The following is a 22,810-nucleotide window of genomic DNA, read 5'->3' on the forward strand; positions in this document are numbered from 1 at the left end:
ATTATGCAGCCATCAAAAGAAATGAGATCTTGCCATTTGCAATGATGTGGATGGAACTGGAGGGTGTTATGCTGAGTAAAATAAGTCAATCAGAGAGAAAAACAGTCTCTTAAACACAGAGAATGGTGGTTGCCAGAGGAGAAATGGGTGGCAGGATGGGTGAAATACATAAAGGAGATTAAGACTGTGGCATTTTCAGATGTGGCATTTTGACTTATATTGATGAGCTGTGAGAAATGTACAGAATTGTTGAATCATTATATTGTATACCTGAAACTAATATAACCCTGCATGTTAACTATACTTGAATAAATCAATAATATAGCAACACATAGCCTAATTGGAATTGTATGCACTCAAAGTTTGTGGCATCTCAGTTTATAGTCTACCTTCAGGCACAATGTAATTTTGTTGGGGAGGGGGGAATGGAGGGGTTTCATGGAAAATATTTAAAAGACAGAGGACTGTATTTAAATAAGAATTCCTATATAGAGTCTTTAGAGTAATACAGCTTAAAAACACTTTCAAAACATTTAGTCTGGGGAGTTTTAAACGTTTTAGTCAAGCAAAACTTTGTACAGTATATAAAACAGATGAAATCAGATTTGCTCTGGTTGAGGTCCCATCAGTACCATAAAATTCACACTTTTAATTTTAAAATTCAGTAGTATTAAGTATATTTCACAGAGTTGTACAAACATCACTGCTACCTAATTCTGGAACACATCACTACCTCAATGAAAAGTCCCATAAAAATTAGCATAGCTGTCACCCCTTATTCTTACCTACCTCCAGGCCCTGGAAACTACTTATCTATTTTCTGTCTCTATGGATTTGCCTATGCTAGACATTTCATAAAATTGAATCATATTATATGGCATTTTTGACTGGTTATGTTCATTTAACATAATGTTTTCAAGGTTTATGCATGTTCAAGCATGTGGCAGCACTCTATTCCTTTTTATGGCCAAATAATACTCCTTTTTACATATAAACCACATTATATTTATACGTTCAGCAGCTGATGGACATTTGAGCTGTTTCTACTTTTGGCCATTACGAGTAATGGTACCATAAACAGTTGTGTACTAGATTTGGAGTGGATGTGTTTTTGGTTCTCTTGGGTATTAACTAGGAGTGGAAATGCTGGGTCACATGGTAACATTATGTGTAACATTTCAGAGGGCAGTCCAAGATGGTAGCATAGGAAGACCTGAACTCACTTCCTCCCACAAACATACCTAATTTGAACCTACATATTGAGCTATTCCCCCCTGAAGAACAACGAGGGCTATTTCAATAGCTTCTGCACAACAAATGATAGAGGGTCCACATAGTGAAGGTTGGAAAAGAGGAAGATATGGTAATAAGAACTCTATCCCCAATGCAACAACCTGCAATAGGGAGGGATATCACAGAGGAGCCTGCATGTACTTACCCACCTTGGGGGATGGGGAAAAAGGCAGTTTAAAAGGCAACAAGACTATAAATGAGGGGAATCTATTTATCAACCGTAGAGCATCTGCCAGAGACCAGTAAACTGTTGGAACTCTCTTTGGGGTCAGAGGCACTGATGAGCACGATTTTTTACATCCGCCTCAGCTGTCCCTCCAAAGTGGCCTGGTGTGGTACACCCTGGGACCCCCTCATTCATGTCTATACCAGCACCAGTTGTCTCACTGGGACAGCCACAGAACACACACTTCAGGAATCCCCCGGCTCACGCCCACTCTAGGCCTGGCCATCCTGCAAAGGCAGCCCTGGTATGGCCATCCCAAGACCTTCTGGGGCCAGTGCCCACTATAGCTTCAGCCATCCAATTAAGGAAGCTCTGGCACAGTGTGCCTGATCCAGCCACCCACCAAGGCAACCCCAATGCAGTATGCCCAGAGACCCCACCAGCTTGTACCCACTTCAGCTTCAGCTGTCTTACAAAGCTGACCCCAGTGAAGTATGTTTCAGGTTCACCCAGCCCCTGTCCATTCCAGTTCCAGCTATCTTATGAGGGTGACTCCAACAAAGGGAGACCCAGGAACCCCAGACTGTGCTCACTTCAGCTCCAGCTGTCCTGCTAGGGTGGTGCTGGGATGGCTCACTTGGAACCCCTGGACAGCACCGGTACCAGCTCCAGTTGACCCACTAGGGTGGCCCCAATGCAATGCATGCTGGGATTTCCCCAGCCTACATCCATTCTAGCTCTAGCCAGCCCTTAAAACTTCTAGGAATACAGTTTACAGAGAAGATGTTCCTAAACAAGGCCTCTCCTTCGAGACTGGGAGAGGTAGCTCTTCCACTTAATTCAAAACAAAAACAAACACAGAAAGTCAAACAAAATGAGCAGAGGATTATGTTCTCCATGAAATAAGATAAAACCCCAGGGGTATGGGAAAACTAATGAAATGAAGATAAGAGTTCAAAGTAATGGTCATAAAGATGCTCATTGAACTTGGGAAAAGAATTAGAGGAACACAGTGAGAACTCCAACAAAGAGTTAGAAAATATAAAAATGAACAAACCAGAATACAGTAACTGAAATGAAAAAATACACTAGAGGGAATCAACAGCAGATTAGATGGCATAGAAAACTGGATCGGCAATCTGGAAGACAAAATAGTGGAAATCACTCAATCAGAACCACAAAAGGAACAGAAAGTGTTAAAACAGGATAGTTTAAGAAACCTCTGAGACAACATCTAGCATACTAACATTCACATTATAAGGGTTCTAGAAAGAAGAGAAAGGGGCAGAAAATTTATTTTAAGAAATAATAGCTGAAATATCCCTAACCTTGGGAAGGAACTGTAATCCAGGTCCAGAAAGCACAGAGAATCTCAAATAAGATGAACCAAAGAGATCCATACCAAGATGTAATAAAAATGGCACAAGTTAAATGAGAATCTGAAAGGCAGCAAGAGAAAAGCAGTTATACGCAAGGGAAGACCCATAAGATTATCAGATGATTTTTCAGAAAAACTTTGTAGATTAGAAGAGACTGGAAGGATATATTTAAAGTGCTAAAAGGGAAAAACTATACAGAAAGAGACTCATAGGTACAAGATACAAACTTAGTGACCAGAGTGGGGAGGGGCTGGGGAGGTGGGCACAGTAGGTTAAGAAAATTAAGAGGTACAAACTTAGAGTTACAAAATAAATAAGTCATGGGGATGTTAATGAATATAGGGAATATGGTCAGTAATATTGTCATAACTTTGTATGGTGACAGATGGTAATTAGAGTTATCGTGGTAATATAAAAATACTGAATTATTTTGATATACATCTGAAACTAATATGATATTGTATGCCAATAATACTTCAATAACAGTATTTTTTCCCAAGGAATTGCCGAACGATTGTACTAAGTGTCCGCATCATTTTAAAATTCAACCAGCAATGTATAGGTGTTTAAGGATTCCTGTTTCTCCATAACCTTTCCAATTCTTGTTTTTCTTACTTTTTTTAAGATTTTATTTATTTGAGAGAGAGAGAGCAGGGGGAGGAGCAGAGGGAGAGGGACAAGCAGACTCCATGCTGAGGGCAGAGCCTGACGTGGGGCTCAATCCCATGACCCTGAGATCATGACCTGAGCCGAAACCAAGAGTCTGACACTTAACCCACTAAACTGCTCAAGCTCTCCATTGTTTTTGTTGTTCTTTTTATTTTAGTCATCTTAATGGGTATGAAATTGTGTTTCATTATAATCATTTCTCTTTCCTGAATTACTATTTTGAACAGCTTTTTATGTGCTTATTTTCCATTTGTAAGTCTTCTTTGGTGAAATGTTTATTCAAATTCTTTGCCCATTTTAAAATTTCTTTTTATTGTTGAGTTATAAGTTTTTTTATATATTCTAGACACTAGACATTTATCAAGTATGCAATTTGAAAATACTTTCATCCACTCTGGATTTGTATTTTCATTTCTTAATGGTGCCCCTTGAAACACAAATTTATGATAATAATAAGTAACATTGATAAAATCAAATTCAACTTTTCTTCTTTCATTGCTTCCGCTTTTTGCGTCATATCTACTAAACTATTGCTTGATAAAAGATCACAAAGATTTACTCCCATTTTCTTAAAACTGTTCTACAGTCTTAGCTATTGTATTTAGTTCTGTAGTCCATTATAAATTATTTTTTCATATGGTGTGAGGTAGAGGTCCAACGTCATTCTTTTGCATGAAGCTATCCAGATGTTGAATCGACAGTTGTTTCCCTCACTGAACTGGGTTAACACACCTGTCAAAATCAATTAACTGTAATGTAAGAGTTATTTCTGGATTCTCATTACTATTGCGCACACACACACACACAAACAGGATATATATAATGTATATAGCATAAGGATGAAAATTATATCTGTTATATATATAATAATTTCCATCCGCATGCCAGAAACACATGATCCTGTGTTGGCTATTCTGGGTTCTTTGCATTTCCATATGAATTTTAGGATCAGCTTTTCAAAATGTAAAAAATGTAGCTGGAATTTTGACAGATTATAATGACTCTGTAGATCAATTTGGAAAGTATTTTTGGCTTTACATTAACTCAATCATGGCCATATGATCTTTTAAATTAACTTTGACATTTAACTTTTTTCAACAATGTTCTGTGATTTTCAGTGTACAAGTCTTGCACTTCTTTTAAGTTTATTCCTAAGTATTCTATATTTTGGTTCCTAATGTAATTTAATTGCTTTCTTAATTTTGAGAGTTCATTGCTAGTATATAAAAATACAATAGACTTCTTTTTTTAGACTTTTTATGTTGATCTTGTATTCTGGAATTTTGCCAAACACACTTGCTAGTTCTAACAATATTTTATTAGTTCTTACAGATTTTTAGTGTATTCCATAGGATTTTCTATATCAAGATGATGGTATCAGCAAATAGAGATGGTTTTACTTCTTCCTGCCCTATCTGGATACATGTACTTCCTTTCCTTGTATAATTTCCCTGGCTAGAACCTCCAAAACAATTGTTGAATAGAAGTGATGAGAAAATAGCCTTCTCTAATTCCTGATCTTAGAGAAGAAAGCATTCAGTCTTTGACCATTAAGTGTGCTATTAGCTGTGGGATTTTTGCAGACATACTTTATTAGGTTTAGAAAGTTGCTTTATGTTCCTAGTTTGCTGACTGGTTTTAGAAAGGGTATTGACGGGGACGCCTGGGTGGCTCAGTTGGTTAAGCGACTGCTTTCGTCTCAGGTCATGATCCTGGAGTCCTGGGATGGAGTCCCGCATCGGGCTCCCTGCTGAGCAGGGAGTCTGCTTCTCCCTCTGACCCTCTCCTCTCTCATGTGTGCGCTCTCTCTCACTCATTCTCTCTCTCTCAAATAAATAAAATCTTAAAAAAAAAAAAAAGAAAGGGTATTGATGTTTGTCAAATGTTTTTTCTGCATCTACTGAGATGATCATGTGACATTGTCCTTTAGTCTATTAATATAGTATATTTCATATGTTAAATCAACCTTGCATCTTAGGGAAACATTCTACTTTGGATGGAGTATAATTCTTTCCATATATTTCTGGATTCTGCTTACTAGTATTTTGTATGAAGATATGTCTACATTCATAAAAGATATTTAGATTTGTGTGGTTTTGGCATCAGAATGCTACTGGCCTCCTATAATGATCTGGGAAGCATTATCTTCTCTTTTATTTTTTAGAAGGTTTTGTGAACCACTGGTATTATTATTAGTATCTTTTTTTTTAAGATTTAGTAGATCACCAGTGAAACCGTTTAGTCCTGAGCTTTTCTTTTGGGAAATTGATTACTAATTTAAAATGTTTACTTGTTATAAGTATATTCACATTTCATATTTCTTCAGTTTTAGTAGTTTGTGTCTTAGGGATTTTTTCATTTTATGTAAGTTATCTAATTTATTTACATACAATTATTCATATTATTTTCTCATTATTCTTTTCATTTATGTAGTATCATTAGTGATATCCCCTCCCTCTTTGATTCCTGATTGTAGTAATTTGAGATGTGAGTCTTCTCCCCTTCTCTTGGTTACTCTAGGTAAAGTTTTGTCAATTTTGTTGATTTTTCAAAAAATAAAGTTTTGTTGATTTTCTCCCATGTTTTTCTATTATCCACTTCATTTATTTCTACTATAATCAATCTTTCTTTCTTTCTTTCTTTCTTTCTTTCTTTCTTTCTTTCTTCTACTTAATTTAGGTTTAACTTGCTCTTATGTATTTTTTTTTATATGGGATGCTTCACAAATTTGCATGGCATCCTTTTGCAGAGGTCAGCCTAATCTCTGTATCATTCTAACTTAATATATGTGCTGCCAAAGGAAGCACTATTTTTCTAGTTTCTTAAGTGGAAGATGAGGCTGTTGATTTTAAATCTTTCTTCTTTTTAAATTAAATAAATACCTATTGCTATAAATTTCCCTCTAAGCAACTGCTTTTGTAGCATTCTATGTTTTAGTATTTTATATTTTCATTTTTATTTATCACAATTTACTAACTTATCAGTGTTTTTTTACTTGACCTCTGACTACTTATGACTATGTTGTTTAATTTTCACATATTTGTGGATTTCCCAAATTTCCTTCTGTTACTGATTTCTAATTTTATCACCTTATGGTTTGTAGAATAAACTTACGATTTTTGATCCTTTTAAATTTATCAAGGCTTGTTTTATGGACCTATATATGGTTTATCCTGGAGAATGTACCACATGTACTTGGGAAAAGAATGGACATTCTATTGTTGGTTGGAATGTTGTGTAGATGCTTATTAAATCTAGTCAGTTTATAGCATATTTTAATTTTCCATTTCCTTATTGCTCTATCCATTATTAATAGGGTGGTATTGAAGACTGAAGTCTCTATTATTATTGAATTATCTATTTCTTCCCTTGAGTACATCATCCTACTACTTTCTAGGCTTCATGATTTCTTTTTAATTTATTTTACAGGGGTTGGGGGGAGAGGAGGAGTAGAGGGAATGAGAGAATCTCAAGCAGATTCCCAGCTGAGTGTGGAGCCCAATGAGGGGCTCAATCTCACATCCCTGAGATTATGACCTGAGCCAAAATCAAAGGTCAGATGCTTAACTGACTGAGCTACCCAGGCACACCTAGGCTTCATGATTTCTGAGAAGGAATATTAATCAGTTTAAGAAGGCTTGTAGATGATTTTTCTTTGCTGCTTTCAAGATTTATTCTTTCTTTTGATAATTTGACCACATGTGTAGGTGTGTGTCTCTGAGTTTATCCTCCTTGGAATTCTTTGAAGTGCTTTAATGTACTAATTGATGTTTTTTTAATCAAATTTAAAAATATTTAGGTCATTAGTTTTTCAAATTTTTTTTCTTTTCCTCCTTTTACTTGACTCATTTATCTGTATATTTGTGCATGTGCTGGGGTTCCCACAGATTGAGGCTCTGTTAATTTTTCTTCATTCTTTTTTAAACTGTTCGTACTGGATTATTTAAACTGACCTATATTCAAGTTTTGTTTGTTCTCTCTTCTGCCAGTTGATCCCCTCTAGTGAATTTCTTTCTTTTTTTTTTTTTTTTTAGAGAGGGAGGGGGGTGGGGAAGAAGGAGAGAGAGAATCTTAAGCAAACGCCACACCTGGCGCGGAGCCCAATAAGGGGCTCTAACAACTCTGAGTTCATGGCCTGAGTCAAAATCAAGGGTCAGACACTTAACCGACTGAACCACACAGGCACCCTCCTCTAGCGAATTTTAACTTCACTTTTTGTACTTTTCAACTGGAGATTTTCTATTTGTTTCTTTCTTTTATAATGTGTTTTTATTGACAATTCAGCAAAGCATTTTTCTCACACTTCTCACTAATTCTTTAGACATAATTTTTATTAAACACTTTTAATTTAGTTCATTAAGTGCTTTTAAAGCTTATTTACAGTCTTTGTCTACTAAGTCCAACATTTGTGCTTCCTCTGAGATAGTTTATATTGACTGGCTCTCTTCCAGGGTATGGGTTATACTTTCCTCTTTTTTATAACTTATCATTTTAAATATATAATCTGGCAACTCTGCAAATCATGTCCTTCCTGACCCCATATTACTTTCCTATCGCTACTGAAACAAATTACCACAAATTTATTGGTTTAAAACTATGCAAATTTATTATTTTCCAGCTTTGCAGGAAAATGGGTCCAAATGGGTCTCCCTAGGCTAAAACCAAGGTGTTGGCAGGACTACATTCTTTCTGGAGGCTCTGCAATAGAAAATGTTTTCTTTCTTTTATTTTCTTTTTTTCCACCTTTTAGACACTGCCTGCATTCTTTTACTCATAGCCCTATCACCTCTTCAAAGTCTTTAGTAGCTCTTTGAATCTTTTCCACATTTTATCCCTCTGACACTAACTCTTCTTCCTTCTTCTACCACATTCAAAGAACCTTTGAATTGGGACCACCTGGATCATCCAAGATAATCTCTTCAAAGCCAGCTGTTGGCTAATTTAACTCCTTGCCAGGTAACAACAGATTTCACAACTCCTGATGATGAGAACATCTACATCTTTGGGAAGGGGGCATTCTGTCTACCACACCTTCATAACATTTGCTATTGTTATTAGTGATGGGTTAATGAATTTCCTGGACTAGTTGTGTAAAGTCTGAATTTTGTGTGTGTGCATGGAGCCATTCACACCTCTGCTTGATTAACTTAGTTGTCAGCTAGTGACTGGATGTAGATTTCTTTAAATAACTTGAATCAGTAAGTCTCCCAGTCTTTGCGTCTGTGTGTGTCTTGGGACATGCCTTCACTGTTTTGGCATTTTATAACTCTGAATTAGCTTTCCCCTCTTGCTCTGTGCTGAGTCTTATTATGAGCCAGAGATTAAACAGAGTTTAGGGCCTTCTCAGTTTATTTCTGACATTAGTACAGCCCTGAGCGTGTGTGATATCATCTGGGGCTTTGCTGGAGCATTTTAAATATGTTGGGGCATTTAAAATGGACCTTTCATTCCTCTGTTCTTCCTTTTAAGTTTTTTGGTTAGCCACTTGTATCCCTGCCTCAGGATTAAATGACCGCAGCTGATTGTTTTGACAAATACTCTGGGGATAAGGCTGTTTTCACAGACAAATCTGCATTAGACTATGTAAAAGAATTGGTTTTTTGAAGGAGCTACTAGACAAGAAAAATAATGAAAATACTCTGGGAATGGGGTTATTAAGAGAACCCAAACTGTTTTGCTCCATCCAGTGTCTGACAGACTTTTGGGTTTCACAAATACCATGGTTGCGAGGTTATTGGTTTCCACAGCTCTATGTATCTGGGACAGAGAAATGGGAATAAAGCAATTTAAGATATCACAAAGCTTGCTTTTCTTACTGATATTCAGCTGCTTTCTTTAAGTGCTACTGGAATTGTTAAAAGCCTTTCATTTATTTCCAAATTTCTATAGAAGTTGATTTAGAGAATTTTTTCAATTGTCATTGGTTTTATGGAGAAGTTGATTTTTAGAGGTCCTTATTCCACATTTTGGAAGAGCTCCCTGACAGGTCTTTCTTAACCTTCAAAATTTGCCATTTCTGCAACTAACATTCTTTCTCATTACCAGTCTATCAAACCTTCTGACCAACCACTGAAGGTAGCCAGACTTCAATCTTTTGAGAATTTACCACAAGTATGAGTTGTTTTTCTCTACCTCACCACCACAATCTATTCTTCTAAAGTCTGGTTAAAAACTAATTTCTCTCTTAAAAATCTTCACATAACCAATAGAATGAGATATATATTATGATCATTATGACATTTGGCCTTCATCCAATAATTTGAATCTTTCATGTCATGCTCTTGCCTTTGGTCATAAAATTTGCTATTTATTTTCTATTGTTGAATAACAAATTACCCCAAAGTTAGTGGCTTAAAGCAGTGATTTTCATGTATTAGTCATAAAAATCCTACCTATTAAACAGATGTTCAGGGCTATGTGATCAAGCTACAATTGCCATGTGATTTCTGTGGTAAAGAAAATTGGAACTGTTTTGGTTGGGTGATTCCAGCTTGGATTCTGTTATGTTGCAGTCAGCCACTGACTCGGTCTAAAAGACTGTCTTCCAAGGTGATTCAATTACAAAGCTAGTAGCTTTGTATTGGGTTTTATTCAGAGGCCTCAGTTCTACTCCAAATGGGCCAAGGGTTGTTTGAGCACAAATACTTGGAGACATGAATCATTTGAGAACATGACTGAGGCCCACTGCTATAATATCTATTTTACTTAAGACCCTGTATAAGATGTAAAATGTTTAAAAATATGACCCTTCCCTTAAAGAAGTACAAATCTATTTATAGAGGAAAAGGTAGACATTCCAGTAACAATACTACTGCAAGTGATAGGTTATAAATGAAAGATTATATACTCTGGGAATTGAGAATAGGTAGAGATTATATCCAATGTCCCCAACAGGGGATCTGGACTGACAGGGATTCTTGGCTGTGACTGAGAAATTAGAACACAATTGTCCATTTATTAATCCCAATAAATACCTTCTCTGATATTAAGGAAAATGCTTATTTGAATTGCTTAGGTAAGAAGCAGATTTAGATTCCTTGAACTAAATTTTTGTAAAAAGACTTTCAGCCTCATGGTAGCCAAATAACATCAAATATCAAATAATTTTTAGCTAAACCCTTGATACCAGAATTTATTGACCATAATTATAATCTGCCACCAGGATTTGAAGAAAAACCAGTCTTCTGAATTTAATTCCTATACTGGAATAGAGATTAGCCAGATAGCATTTATAACCAATCAAAATAATTTGAATAGACTAATAGCTAGCAAAGAAAGTCAATCAGTAATTAAAACACTCCCAACAAACAAAAGTCCAGGACCAGGCGGCTTCCTGGGCAAATTCTACCAAACATTTAAAAAAGACTTAGTACCTGTTCTTCTCAAACTACTCCAGAAAATAGAAAAGGAAGGAAAACTTCCAAATTCATTCTATGAGGCCAGCATTATCCTGATACCAAAACCAGATAAAAGGCACCACAAAAAAAAGAGGACTACAGACAATACCTCTGATGAACATAGATGCAAAAATCCCCAACAAAATACTCACAACCCAACTCCAACAATACATTTAAAAAAATCATTCACCACAATCAAGTAGGATTTATTCCTGGAATACAAGGGTGGTTCAATATTCACAAATCTATCAACATGATACATCATATCAATAAAAGGATAAAAACCATATGATCATTTCAAAAGATGCAGAAAAAACATTTGACAAAGTAAAACATCCATTCATGATAAAATCCCTCAACAAAGTAGGTTTAGAGGGAACATACCTCAACATAATAAAGGTCATATAGGAAAAACACACAGCAAACATCATACTCAATGGGGAAAAACTGAGAGTTTGGCCCTTAAGCCCAGGAACAAGACAAGGATATTTACGCTCACCAGTTTTATTCAACACAGTGCTGGAAGTCCTAGCCACAGCAATCAAAAAACAAAAACAAATAAAAGGCATCCAAATTGTTAAGGAAAAAGTAAAACTTACACCATTTGCAGATGACATGATACTATATATGGAAAACTTGAAATGCTCCATTAAAAAAACTACTAAAACTGATAAGTAAATTCAGTAAATTTATAGGATACAAAATCAATGTGCAGAAGTCTGTTGCATTTCTATACACTAACGATGAAACAGCACAAAGAGAAATCAGGAAAATAATTTACATTACAATTGCACCCAAAATAATAAGATCCTTAGAAATAAACCTGACCAAAGAGGTAGAAGACTATAAAACACTAATGAAAGAAATTGAAGATGACACAAAGACATGGAAGGACATTTCATGCTCATGGATTCAAAGAACAAATATTGTTAAAATGTCTATACTACCCAAAACAATTGACAGATTCAATGCAATCCCTATCAAAATACCAACAGCATTTTTCACAGATCTAGAACAATCCTAAAATTTGTATGGAACCACAAAGACTCCAAATAGCCAAAGCAATTTGGAAAAGAAAACAAATGGAAGCATCACAATTCCAGACTTCAAATTATACTACAAAGCTGTGGTAATAAAAACAGTACAACAATAGACACACAGATAAATGGAACAGAATAGAAAACCCAGAAATAAACCCACAATTATATGGTCAATTAACCTTCAACAAAGGAAGAAAGAATATGCGATGGGATAAAGACAGTCTCTTCACAAATGGTGTTGAGAAAACTGGACAGCTACATGCAAAAGAATGAAAGTGGACCACTTTCACCACACAGAAATAAACTCAAGGTGGACTGAAGACCTAAATGTGAGACCTGAAACCATAAAAATCCTAAAGAGAACACAGGCAGTAATTACTCTGACATTGGCCCTAGCAACTTGTTTCCAGCTAGGTCTCCTAAGGCAAGGGAAATAAACCAAAAATAAATATTTGGGACTACATCAAAATAAAAAGCTTCTGCACAGTGAAGGAAACAATCAACAAAACTAAAAAGCAACCTACTGAATGGGAGGAAATATTTGCAAAGGACATATCCAATAAAGGGTTAGTATCCAAATATATAAAGAATTTACACATCTCAATAGCCAAAAAAACAAATAATCCAATTAAAAAATAGGCAGAAGCCATGAACAGATATTTCTCCAAAGAAGACATCCAAATGGCCAACACATGAAAAGATGCTCAACATCACCTATCATCAGGGAAATGCAAGTCAAAATTATAATGAGATACCACCTCACACCTGTCAGAATGGCTAAAATCAAAAACACAAGAAACAACAACTGTGGGTGAGGATGTGGAGAAAAAGGAGCCCTCTGGCACTGTTGGTGGGAATGCAAACTGGTGCAGCCACTATAGAAAATAGTATTGAGGTTTCTCAAAAAGTTAAAAATAGAACAATCCTACAATCCACCAATTGTACTACTGGTTATTTCCCCAAAGAATACACAAACACTCAAAGGGATGCGTACACCCCTATGTTTGTAGTTGCTTTACAATAGCCAAGGTAAGGAAGCAGCCCAAGTGTCCATTGATAGAGGAATGAGAAAGAAGATGTGGTGTGTGTGTGTGTGTGTGTGTATCTATATCTATATATATACAAGATAGAATATTATTCACCATAAAGAAAGAATGAAATCCTGCCATTTGCAAGACACAGAGGGAACTAGAGAGTATAATGCTAAGCAATGTAAGTCAGTCAGAGATAGACAAATACCATATGATTTCATTCATATGTTGTGGAATTTAAGAAAGAAAACAAATGATCAATGAAATGAAAAGAAAGAGATAAACTGAGAAACTCTTAACTATAGAGAACAAACTGATGGTTACTAAAGGGGAGGTGGGTGCAGGATGGGTTAAATAGATGAAGGGGATTAAAGAGTGCACTTGTTGTGAAAAGCACCAGGTGTTGTATGGAAGTGTTGAATCACTATATTGTACGCTCAAAACTAACGTAACACTGTATGTTAACTACACTGGAATTAAAATAAAAATAAATTAAAAAAATAACCTATGAGTCTTTCCAGAAATGTAAAGTTGTACAGTTTTTAACTACTTGCTTTGAAATTTGGCAAATATATAAATATACAACAGAGAGGTGCTGGGTGGCTTATTGAGTTGAGCTTCAACTCTTGATTTTGGCTCAGGTCATGATCTCAGTGGCCTGGAATTGAGCCCCTCACTGGGTTCCACACTTAGCACTGAGTCTGCTTGAGGATTCTCTCTCTTCCTCTGCCCTTTCCCCTACTGGCACCCACATGCATTCTCCCTCTCTCTCTTGAACAAATAAATATTTAAAAAATATATACACTGAGAATGAATATGTGGTTGATGACATTATCTGCTTGAACATTTTGGAACTTCAGTCAACGATTTGCTCTAACAGTGTTAAGTCTATTCATAGGCACACACTTATTCATCGTATTTTGAGATTAAAGAACTATAGTTACAGTAAATGCAACCAAGCTGAGAGGAATAGAACCTAAAACAAGGTGTAGTGATTCCTATTGAACTAAACAAATCAAGCCTATTTTATTTTGTATTTGAAAAGAAATAAAACTGGGGAAAAATGAAAAGTTTATTACAGCCAATAAATAGACAATTTCTAAATTTATAATAGCCATCAATTTTCTCTAAAATTCAAAAATTTGCAGTCAAAACCTGGGAAACAGATAGAGGACTCTGTCCACTGACCAGTGACACTGCAAGTGACCTTTAGCCCTACCTCCAACTTTGATTTTGCAGTTTTTTCTAGAAATATTTACATGGATTCTCCTTTGTTTTTAAGCTTTTATCCAGGTGGTCATTTAGGCTTCTGCAACTTTCATTAAGTATCTCAGCCTGCATTAGGTGTTCTTTGGTGCAGTGGTTCTCAAAATCTTGTGTGGTAAGAATTCTGAAGCTCTGTTGTGAAAAAACACAGATTCCTGGGATCCTCCTTCAACAGAGGTTGATTGGGTGAGGCCCTCAAGTTTGCATTTTAACTCCCAATAGCTGATTTTGAAGCAGTCATCTAAGACCACACCTTGAGAAGGAGAGCATTACTGTATGGGACTTACACTCTTAGAGCACAGAAGGAACATCCTACATTTTGATTCAGTAGACCCGAGTTCAAGGCCCAACCACAACACTAACTAGCATGTGACCTTGAATGGTTCCCTTAAACATTCCTAGGACCCCGAGTGAATCATGGTGAAATTTGCTGTCTTGTGCTGGATAGTGCTAAAGATAAAACTGGTAGCATTAGTGAAAGCCTTTATGAACTGTAAAGACTCTGCAAAGGATATTAAGAATATTCTTCCTGCTGAGGCATCTGCCAGAAGTGGCTAGTTTACATCCTTGATCTTATTTATCATTCAGAAGATATTTATTGCATGTCTACTCTGCATAAGGCTTCGTGGCAGATGTACTTCCCCTGGCCTTTATAGAAGCCTGTAACGGGATTTCAGAACTCACAAATGGGCAATTAAACCTCCAGCCTCTTCCTGAGAGTTCTGCCCTCCCTTTGATACACAGAACTTTCCTCTGATAATTAAATTGTCACCTCTGCATAAAAATGTCCCCTTCTCATCCTCCGGGGAGGGTGCTTTCTCCTGTTATGAGCTTCACAAGGGAAGAGTGTGGCAGGCTTTGCTGTATACTGCACATTGTTAATTTTTAATGTGGGAAGTTAGATTCTTCTGGCTTTCTTTATGTTACGGATTGTGCTGCTTGTCTCTCACACACTATGCAATGAATGGTGGCTTTTCCTTGGTAGCAGTCTCAAGATGCCAAGTTGTTTAGTTACTATCTAAATAAGGACACACAGGATCTAACTCTGTTCATTATGAAGGACTGGTCTGACAAAACCTCAAAGGAATAATAAGCCGTGTGATTGGCTGACAGGTGAGGGAGAAAATGTACTAAGAGGAAGGGGAAAAAAAAATACTCCCAACAATGGTTGAACTCAGAAATGCAGATGGGTTCAAGATCCACTCTGCTTAAAAGTCTGTAGGCATCACTACAGATGCCTACAGATTTGTAGGATCTCCAAACCTTGTCCCTGGCAAGTAAGACCTTCACAGTCAAGTTCCAACCACTTGTCTAGTCTCTGAGCTTGGGTCACACTGAATTTCAGGGTCTGGAATGCATTATGGTCTCTCTCACCTGCCTTTGCTTGGACTTCCCCCTCCTCCATCTGGCATCACTGCTTTCCTTCTCTCTACCCTCCCACCTCCTACAAACAATTTGAGGTCAGGCTGGACTTCTCTTGCTGCTGTAGACAGAACGAACCAGTGCCTTAGTCCTTTGCGATCACTTTGCTATGCTAAGTGGCACTTGTAGCCTCATTTTACTCATGATTATTTTTATTCAAGGTCCCAAATATTTAGTGAGTGCATACTATGCATCAGGTACTGTACTAGGTACTGGGGATATGGCAGTGAGCAAAACAAAGCCACTTGCTTCCAAAGTGTGACTCCTGGTACATGCTCTCTTTCCTGGGAGACAGGAGGGTGGGATCTTGTCTATTTAGTTCAGCACTCTATTCCCATAGCCTAGAATAGTGCCCAGCACATAGAAAGCACTTACTGAATATTCACTAAATAAACAGACCTTATTTTAATACTGAAATGTACTATAGGATGTCAGTCAGGAATCTGTTTTGCATAACAGACTGTAGGTAATTTGAGAGTAGAGGACACATCTTCTTTACCTTTTGCATCTATAGTAAAAAGCCATGTACTTGGCATAGAGCAGATGCTCCTGAATAAATAAAACTAAGATTATTGTTTTAGCTATATCATGCTCTTTATATTCAAAAGCTAGTTGGCCAACTTGTACAATTATTTATCCTGAGACAGTATAAGACCAAGGTGTTAGCTTAAAAAAGTATTTTTCTAAATATAAGACTTTAGACAGACTTGTAGGGGACAGAATCTGTGTGTGGGAGTCTCACTGCTGCTGATTAGGCAGTTTTGCTAATAGCAGAAAGGGTATTGAGGATTCCCACCTTATGCCAGAGAGGTTGCTGCAAATTTACCAATGTTTTCCACTGTTATCAGTGTTGGTTGATTCAGAGAGTCACTCATCAGGTAGAAGATGAACTTCTAAAATTCCAACAGCTGATAGTTCTGTATGTAAAAAATAGCAAAGACTTCTGGGATCTTATCTATGTTCAAATTCTTTTACGCTGCTGCATTGTGGCCTGAACTTAATCCTTTTCACTAACCATCATGAACAAGTGTATGAAGAGTTCATATATAAACAACTGCTCTTTGCTTACTCATACTATGAAAGGAAAGGGATTCGTGTACTTCAAAATAGGGGCATATGTAGAGCAGTATTTAAATAATTGACTTTAAAGATATTTTATGGAGTTTGGAGAACAAAATACATTCCCAAAAGGATATACCTTAGAGAATCTACAAAGGCCTTTACAGTCATTAATTGTGCATTGGAGTGGGGGAGAGGAGTCAATCTGTTGTATTTCAGATGGATGGAAAAAGTAGAATTGGAGGAGAAATATAGACAATCCACAAAGTGGTTAAGTCTATGGGAACAATTGAGAGCTGACCATAAGCACTAGAAATTTCCCCATGTAGACACTTCTTGCACCCCCCCCCACACACATACACACACACTGCAAAAACAATGAATGTGGTAGATGAGTTCGTGGGGTGAAAAACTAAGAGCAAAAATGAATGGAAAGGGGAAAGAGAATGTAATAAAAAAGAAGAAGTGCTGCAAAAAAGAGAATTTGTTGAGTTTACAAGAATTGGAAATATGCTACATAATATACCCAGGGCAATTACCCAAGGCAGGACAAAGGGATCTATTCAAAACTTGCCTGATGATACCTACATGATGAAGTGTCAACATTCCGAGTAACAACTTAAGTTATAAAGCCTCAAAGGCCCTTTGCAGAATTCCACTTGAATATCTGTAAACTCTGCAATAGTTCACACATCAAACAATGTATTTTAAGATTATGTTTGATAAAAAAAAATGCCACTCGAAGCAGGACTTCCTATGACAAGTTTCTACTCCGAGTGAATTTTTATGACCAAATTAGAAACCCTGGAAAACAGAGACTGTACTGGAAGTGCTGACTCAGCAGTAAATTGCAGAAAGGCAATGGGATACTAATTTAATGATGCTAGAGCTGAAATGCATCATTCCTGAGATTAGCATATCTGTTAAAAAATAAAAAAGAAGAACGTTCAGCCACCCAGCTAAAACATTTCACCAACAGTCAACAGAAAGGAGATTTTTGCACACATGGAAGATTGGGAGATGAGGTCAGATTTAAAAGAGATTCTACAGTTTATAGACCTAAGAATTTGGGCTATGGAACTTCAGATTGGATTCATCTCCTTATGCCTAACTTGTTCCAGAAGGATTTTCTTTAGTACAGTCCCTGGCAGATTTAGACAGTCATTCCCATCCTTCTAGTAGAGCTTCCAGTTTATTGGCAAGAATTGTCTCTTTAATTAGCTCATCTATCAGAAATGTATTGAGTATCCACCCTATACCAGGTAAAATACCCTGAGGATCAAGATCCAGCTTCTATCCTCAAGAATGTCAAAGTTTACAAGGGAAATACAATCAACACAGCAAGTGCTTTCAGCCCAGAGTAAATTATGCAAGACGGAGATAAGTAAGCAGAGATGACTATGGGAATGCAGAAATGAGATACTCATCGCAGTTTGGGGGAGGTCAATGAAATGAAAGATTCAAGCCTCAGCTTAAGGATCATCAGGTTGACTCAGCCTTTACCATACTTTTCTAGAATGATTAACACATTCAGAGTACAGCATCAATTTCAGACATTAAAACCAGTTTAATGCCTATATATAGGTAGAACCAGCTGATGAAGTGCAGAGACATATGGTCTTAGAATCAGACCCAGCCTTCAAGCTGGCTATGTACTAGCTGAGTGGCTTTCTGCAAGTTACTTCACCTTCAGTTCCTATGAAATAGGAATAATACCAACTCATATGAACTCTGAGATTTGAAGGAAATAATGTGTGTAATGCATTTGATAGCACCAAAAATGTTCCCAAGACAATGGGAGCTGCAGTATTTCTTCTGCTTTTGTAGCTGCTATGATTACCAATATTATTATTATTTTTTTAAAGATTTTATTTATTATTTATTTGAGACAGAGAGAATGAGAGACAGAGAGCATGAGAGGGAGGAGGGTCAGAGGGAGAAGCAGACTCCCTGCCGAGCAGGGAGCCCGATGCGGGACTCGATCCCGGGACTCCAGGATCATGACCTGAGCTGAAGGCAGTCGCTTAACCAACTGAGCCACCCAGGCACCCCACCAATATTATTAAGATATAAATAGAATTTTTCAAGTTGAAGTCACGAAGCACAAAATTTTCATGGTTCTATATTTATTCCTACAGTTCTTAATGTATAAGTGAAGGATCTTGTTCATCAAAATAGTACTGGGCAGAACTTTCTCATAAACTTTTTACTACAATGAAAATATTTATATAGTATTCACTAGCCACATGTGGCTATTCAATGCTTGAGATTTGTCTAGTGTGAAGAATTGAATTTTAGTTTTTATTTCATTTAAATTAATTTAAATATTTAAGTAACCTACATAGTCTGCAAGTTTATGTTCCTCCCAAATTCATATGGTGAAATCCTGATCCCCCCAAAATGACGTTACTAGGAGGTAGGGCCTTTGGGAGGTGCTGAAGTTATGAGGGTGGTGCCCTAGGAAGTGGGATTAGTGCCTTATAAAAGAGGCTCCAGAGAGATTCACTAGCTCCATACTGTTATATGAAGCCACAAGAAATCTGCGACCCAGAAGAGGGCCCTCACCTGACCATGCTTGTGCTCTGATTTCAGACTTCCAGCTTCCAGAACTCTAAGAAATAAATATTTGTTGTTTCTCAGGCACTCAGTTTGTGATATTCCAGCATAGCAGCCTGAATAGACTAACACAAACCATGTGTGGGACTAGCGGCTACTGGATTAGACAGGGCAATTCTAGGGTAACTGTTAAACATAAAGTTACCCGGATCTCACTACAGGCCCAGTTAATCAGGATGAATGATGAGAATTTGCATTGATATGAAGCACCATATAAGATTCTTAAGAATGCAGATGTTGAGAACCACTGCTCTATTCCTCTGACTGAGTAGTTTTGATTTTATGGCTATGAGCTTGCAGAAGGGCCCTGAGGTATTAATTAAATAAAATATATTTTCTTGGAAGATATCTCTGTGCGAGGCTCTAGAAGTTGAACAGTTGAACCTAAGCGTACGGTCTGTTTCCTATTTTAAACAAATTGTGATATTTTGTAGCCTCATTAAGACATACACTGCAAATGGGAAAGAAAAGCTATTTTAAAGTAGGTGAAAAAATTATACAAAAGAGGTTGTGAGTAGAGGGTCACTATGGTGGAGTTATAAGGGAAGCCATCAAAAGGAAGCAAGCATGGAAGCAGAAACTATAAGAGCAAGAGTGAGAGTGGTTACAATGACAATTGATAGACCACTGGAATACTACTAACAACCCTCATTTTCTCATCTAAGAAAGGGGGCAATATGTAATAATCAATACTAACTGAGCACTTACTTTATGCCGAGACACTTTTATCTGTACCATGTTATTTAATTTTTCCCACAACTTTAGGAGTAGATGCTATTATCAATCTCCATTTCACATCTGAGGAAACTTAAATAATTTTCTCAACATCATGGATCTTGACTACAAAGTGGTGTCAATGTGGGCCAGAGAAAATCGTAGATCCAGGGGCCAAAGGAAGCCATTAAATCTTAATTGAGCTGAATTGAAATACTCACCTAATATTCATTGCGGAAGATATATTTAAAACACACAAAAAGATGGAAGTAACAAAATCACCAACAAAAGTTAACAGGTATCATTTACTGGGTACTTACTATTGCCAGGTATTCTGCTAGGATCTTACATTCATTACTCACAGAATTCTCCTGACAGGCACTCCAAGATAGGCCCTGAACAATGTGGGGATCAAGAAAATTAGCAAGCCCGTACCTAAAGAGCCTTGGGGAAGAACCATTTCAGGTGAAGAGAATTTTCCTTCTTCAGTTCACAAATAAGCTCTTTAATTTAGGTCACCAGTATAGAAAAGCATGCAACAGTGAAGAGAAGCATGCAATACTCATGTAATTGTGCTGACATCATAGCCCGGTCCAAGCTTTTGCCATGAAATGACAAATTTTATTGATTCCTTAAAAATGGAGGCAGTGCCTTTCACCTTGTGTCATAACGGTGAATTCAAGAAGTTCCAGGGGCATCTTCTGATATGTCAACATCTGCTTGTGATTTTCTATTGCATGATATTAAGGGATCTCCCCCACCCACCCACCTACTCCCCATTACAAAAACTGGGACCAGAAAAAAGCAAGATCTATAAAGATTACAAGTAAAAAGTTGTTTTCTTCTCTAATACAAAAAAAAAAATATCTCAAAATATGGCTTATATAATTAAAACAATTATACCAAGACTAATATACCCGGGGATCAATTTCTTTATCTCCACAGTCTTTTGAACATTAGACAAGGTTATCTATTATGTACTGGGTTTCAAGCAGAGTATATAGTGTTTAAGTAGAGCTGCATGGGGGACTCATACTTTGACAGTGATCAATGTTAAATATATTTTAACAATTATAATGGCTCTATCACCCATATCTTCCAGATTTTTTTCAGGATATGGCAAAGTCAAAATTTTCATTGTAATTTTATTGTCCCCCCAAAGAACCACCAGTAACTATTCACTCTTCTGGATTCCATCCATATCTTAACATATGCAGACTTTAAAATGTAGGTTTATTACCAGAAGGTGCAACTACAGGAAATACGTAAGAGAAAACATTACAATTCTACACACCATCATAGAACCCAGAGATCATCTCCCTGTTATTGGCAAATCGCTTAAATTTATACAGCAACTCCTATTTCTTGAGACTAGTTGTTGAGAATACTGAATTGAGAGAAATTTTGAGACTGGCTCATTTGAGAAAGAAGGTACAGGGATCGACTAGTGATGTCTGCCATAATGAAAGCAACAGAAGTGGCGTAGAATTGTTTTACATTACTGGAAACCAATTTTTACTTTAGTAATTAAGAAAGTGAATCCACATGGTTATGTTGTCTACCCAAGGTGGTACAGCAAGACCATAGCGTCACCAGTATGAGGATGCTTACTGGTTAACTCCCACAACAAATGTTCGCCCACTCTATCACTCTACAATCATCCTATGTTTTTTTCCCCCAAAATCAACAGTCCTTAGTTAAAATCCAACTAAACATACTGGAAAAGGCTGATCAATACATAGACGAGAGCAGTCCTTCAGAAGATTACACAGAAAGAAAACTAAATTGCTATGCCCTTGAAAGAAAAGCTACTTTTATTTAAGTTAATAAAGCTTTATTTGTTCTCTAGCCGTTAAGTTTATATAAAAATTAAAAGTCTTGACTATTTGTCTTTTGCCAACGTGAATGTAAAAGTGGCTTTAAAAAATCTCATTAACATTGTGCTTTTTTTTTCCCTGTCCCAAGATGATTCAATACAAAACAGATTACCTCCTGTCTGTACCACTAAAGTGCACATAAATATTTTACAAACCAATTTATCTAAAAATTTTATCATTCCTCATTCTGAGTCTGGACACAGAGCTCACTATAAAGCACTTCAGGTTTTCCAGATAACGTAATCGTTCAGACAAGAGTATATTATATTTCCTTTTTTGATTCTTGCCAGGGCTCAAAATATTCCTCTTGGGGTGTTTTCAGAATTTCACTATGTCAGATTGGTATATACACGGTTAATGGAACTTTCAGAGAATGACCAGAAAATACTTAAATGAAGGAATTTAATAGTCAGAATACTGATAGCATCCACACTTTTGAGCCATAGGGGAAGGGGAAAATAAACTTAGCTTTTACTGATTCAGGTGGGAAAAATGATAGTCCGAATGTGAATAGACTGATCTAGTTCACCAAGATACACAGGCAGACAAGAGTTGGGGAATCCTCATAACTAAAGTTATGAAACCAAAGTTAATGGCTTTCTTCAGCTACTCTATCAGTCAAAAGTAATGTGGGATATCTGTTGTCTCCAGACCAGTGACTGATAAACATTTCCTAGAAAAGGTCAAATAGTAAAGAATTTCTGCCCTATGGGCCATCTGACCTCTGTTGCAACCATTCAGCTCTTCTGTTCTAGTGTAAAAGCAGCTGCTCATAGGCAATATTTATGCAAACGAGTGTGGCTGTGTGCCAATAAATCTTTATTTACAAAAACAAGTGGCAGGCCAGATATGGTTTATAGGGCTATTTTTGGCTGACTTCT

General features: G+C 36.8%; 1 protein-coding gene and 1 non-coding gene across 4 annotated transcripts in view; both read right to left on the reverse strand.

The window, feature by feature from the left end:
- TAFA1 (TAFA chemokine like family member 1) overlaps positions 1–22,810 on the reverse strand; it is a 574,680-nt gene that overhangs the window by 400,072 nt on the left and 151,798 nt on the right. The window lies entirely within an intron of this gene.
- LOC123835018 (U6 spliceosomal RNA) lies at positions 6,212–6,314 on the reverse strand. The gene has a single exon (XR_006788580.1). It is a non-coding gene; the product is annotated as a U6 spliceosomal RNA (small nuclear RNA).

This window comes from Mirounga angustirostris, unplaced genomic scaffold, assembly GCF_029215605.1.
Source record: "Mirounga angustirostris isolate CCGP_5_RB_7025 unplaced genomic scaffold, mMirAng1.0.hap1 SCAF_1, whole genome shotgun sequence".
Classification (NCBI taxonomy): Eukaryota; Metazoa; Chordata; class Mammalia; order Carnivora; family Phocidae; genus Mirounga; species Mirounga angustirostris.